The sequence below is a fragment of the Haemaphysalis longicornis genome, unplaced genomic scaffold (assembly GCF_048455015.1).
Source record: "Haemaphysalis longicornis isolate Haplotype H1 unplaced genomic scaffold, Haemaphysalis longicornis Haplotype H1 scaffold_30, whole genome shotgun sequence".
Taxonomy (NCBI): domain Eukaryota; kingdom Metazoa; phylum Arthropoda; class Arachnida; order Ixodida; family Ixodidae; genus Haemaphysalis; species Haemaphysalis longicornis.
In genome coordinates, this window is record NW_027526336.1 from 1527358 (window position 1) to 1531534 (window position 4177).

The following is a 4177-nucleotide window of genomic DNA, read 5'->3' on the forward strand; positions in this document are numbered from 1 at the left end:
CGTACCGAACTGGCCCGCCGTGCGCGCCGAGAGAAAGAAAAAAAATATTGGCGCCGGTGAGCTGTTGCGCATGCGTGAGGAGGCGCGGAAGCGTTGACGGTGTGGAAAGAAACACTGAGGGAAAGGGAAGGGCCACGCCGCAGCACCGTGCCGCTAGGATCGCCACAATTTCGGAAACCGAAACTAGCCAAAGTCGCCGACCAGTGCCCGTGGTGCTCATCGAACGAACGGTCGACCCTCCTATGATATTGGTAAAAAATTGGGCGGGTGTACACTTTCACGAGAAGATGTCGCCGTCTTCTCATGAAATTGTACGCAGTTTTCCTGGGCCCGTCTCTGTGATCATAAAAAGCACAACGTACTTTCAAAAGAATATTTTGCAGCATGCTCCACACTTCTTTTGATGCCTATATCATAAGATTCATTTTGCATTGGCGGTCTGATTTCTTTACCTGCAAATATCGCGCGAACGTGGCAATACAAGCGAATATGCTATTCATAATGGCTTTTCCACATAAAAAGGACACTAAACGGTCACAACAAGTTTGCCTATACGAGCACACCGGACTGTCAAGAATAAAACTGCACCAAAGGGTTGAATAAAAAACAAAGGGTTCAAAACGATTAACACCGCCCATGCATTGCCTTTTTGTAGTTCGGTTTGTTATTTCACGAATCGTCAGAGAAGAAAACTACATAACGAAAAAGGGGAACTTGACACACCTTGGAATAGCCTGCCGCCCCAAACTAGCGCCGTGTTTTACAGGATTGTACCGCTCCGCGCAACGGTCAATTTTTTTTCCGCGACAGACGGTTGAAAATGCAGCCGTTAGACAGCGAACACAACAGTAGCGCTAGAGACCAGCTTGACGTGGGCTAATGCACGAGGGCAAAACGAGGGTGTGCTAAAGCATATGGACGGGATGAACAAGTTAGGGCAGGCGCCTCGTAGGCGTTGCAGAGCATTATCCGGTGCACAGTTAGCACTATTTTTAACTTAAAAAACAAGCAACCCATTTAAATCATATACAGAACCAATGTCAATCATACTTGCTGCTTATTTGATCAACTTGGAATAGCTTACAGAAACGACTTTACTTCCTATATATCCATTCAGTATATTGTGTTATTGTTACCGCTGCTTTCTATGCGACATTAAAATATTTGCTAGTCTGCGTGCTTGGCATTTCCATCCGCCCATAGTTACTGAAAATTGCAAGAACAAAAAAAATTTGGCTACCATAGGTGTGTTATGTATTGCAGATGATTGCTTTTTGATACGACGTATTCAAAAAATTTATTAAAGTGAAGCTCTCTATGCCCCACTGATGGCGCTTTTACGCTTGAACGCACTGCAGGAAAGCCAACTTTGTCGAATGGGAGGGCTTATGGTGGTGATGATGATGATAAAACACAGCAGGAAAGCCAACTTTGCACAATGTGAGGGCAAATTGTGATGTTGATGAAACACGAAGTAGGAAAGTCAACTTTACACATTTGGAGCTGGGTCACATATTGAAGATGAAGAATAAGAAGAGTACGAAGAGCAGGAGGAGGAATGCGAAGCTTTCTGCCATAGAAGTGCAAAGTCCACAACCCTGCAAAGTCCACAACCCTATCAGCCAAAGTCCAAATCAAAACGCTGAGCTAACCGAAGCAGCATATTCAGGTGACCCAATTACGCACTAAAATTCATAACACCACATTCGCTTAGCTCACCACTTTGCATTGTGGACTTTGCGTTTGTATCGGAGAAAGCTTGAGAAGAGGACGAGAATAAGAAGAGGACGAAGAGCAGGAGGAGGAATGCGAAGCTTTCTCCCATAGAAATGCAAAGTCCACAACCCTATCAGCCAAAGTCCAAATCAAAACGCTGAGCTAACCGAAGCAGCATATTCAGGTGACCCAATCACGCACTAAAATTCATAACACCACATTCGCTTAGCTCACCACTTTGCATTGTGGACTTTGTGTTTGTATCGGAGAAAGCTTGGCATTTCAACCTTGTGTTTTTCATAAAAGGCGTTATATTTGTGATGCTTGCATTCCTAGAAAATCATATTTTGTACCGTTTGTGCAGAAGTGAACGAAGTCAGGGGACACACTCCTGTGTACCCTTACTTTGCATGTTTTTGTATCAGCGCCACAAGATCTTGCAATACGGTAGCAGCAAACCTAACTAGCACTGTGGAAATAAAATCAGCCAATAAATATATGCTAAAAACGCTGTTGACACGTGACTCCCATTACAAAGAGTTCCTGTGAACCCCTCTGTTTTAAAGAGAGTCGTGGAGCGTAAAAGGGAGTCTTAGTAGAGTCTAAGGGAGTTCTTGCAGCGACCACTCCCTTTGGACTCCCTTTTTTTAGAGTGATAGGAACCGCATTTGTGCACAAACATATGCAGTTCATTCGCGCAAATACGTAAACATGTTCGCGCGCGTCGGTCTGACGGCTTTACTTTCCCAGAAATCTCGAGAACCAAAGATTGTCACTTGTCATGGTACAATGAAAAGCCAACGATTGATGCAAGTTGATTCATCGCCACCGCCAGACTAGCCCTTGTACGACGCCCCTTAAAAAGCAAAGATCAAACATGAAGGAGGGTAGGGGGTGGGGGGAGTAGCTGGCGCGCTTCGGCAGCATATTACTTTTGCTTGAGCTGGCCCTCCTTGCCCTCTTCAGAAAAAAAATTGTCGTGGTGCTGAATGCCGGGACAGCCACGTTGGACCAGCGTCCCAGCCGTTGCTGGCGGGTCTAGGACATTTCGGTGCAGGACATTTGGGTGCAGGACGTTTCGGTGCGGACATTGCGGTGCACGAACATTTCGGTGCGAAAACTTTTCGGCGACCGAATTAACGGCCCCTGCTTGTTTGAAACAGCCGTTATATATTTATTTCCACATAACGTGGGTTATGGATAACCATCTAGTGCAGTGATTGTATTTTTTGATTGAGGCCGTGTTTGATTCTTGCCGGGTATTTTTAGAAATGTTACATTTGTATATTTTTGTTTACTACCTTGTTCAGAGAACACCTGTTATGCAGCCAATTGATTAACTCTTCGGCACTTTTTACGGGAATTTATTTTAGATTTACGACATATTACATAATTATTTTATAATTTACGACAATATAACTTATATTCACTCTTTTTTCGGCACACAAATTAGGTAAGACAATTAGCCAGTGTTTACGATGGTGTAATGTATTTTTATGTAGCTATTTTATAAATGAAAAGCACACCCTCACTATCCAAACAAAGCAGCATTACAAACATTCGGTTGCCCAAAAAAATGCAGAAAATCTTATGAAAAGCTTTATGTAGGCTGAGCTGACACGCTAAAATAAATTTGCAAGCATTGTTGTCGCTAGGTTTTTTGCAGGCAACAGTGTCATGGAGGAACAACGGGCCTTTTTGAACAGCTGCAGCTTCTATATATTCTTAATGCTGATACCGCTAGTACGGGTTCTGCGTATACAAATAGCACTCATTCCCGTATTCGGGCAAACCAACCCTCGTTTTGTGTTACCACGCGTACTTTCATCTCATTTTTATTCTTTGTCTCAGCCTCCACCCACCCCTTCCCACCCCCGATTTAAATCTCCCCAAGATATCTTCCTCAGCCATTACTTTCGGTTTCCCCTGAAAACCTTACAGGCCTCCGAAACGTCACCTAATTAATGCAAGAATAAGCTATACATTCACCATGAGCTCGGATAACCTAGCTAATGCCCTACAAATAGCTACGCAAAAGGTCCTTGAGGACACAATGACAAGTATCGTTGGCTCCTCTCTCCCCCCTCGAGGAACAAGCTTTCTGGCCACGCCCTTCGACGCGTCTGGGTAATACAGGCGGCGCCCCCTCTCCAGGAATCGCTTTCTTTGCTTTCGATCGCCCCATCGGCAATTACCTCTTCAAGTCGCGCATTCATGAACACCCTACACATTCCCTGTTTTCTGCCATTACAAGAAAAAATTTAATAGGCTGGTTTGGCGAGAGCTGCGGCAGTCGTCTTCAAGTTTTCGAGGTTCGGTTTACGTAGCGACGCTAGGTTTACGTATCGGAGAAGCACAAATTACACCCCTCCCTCTCTCCACCAAGGGGGCGGGTAGCCTGCAGTGCTCAGCCCACCCCCCTTAACATTTAATAACGTCCTCAATAGTTAACGCCCCCAAA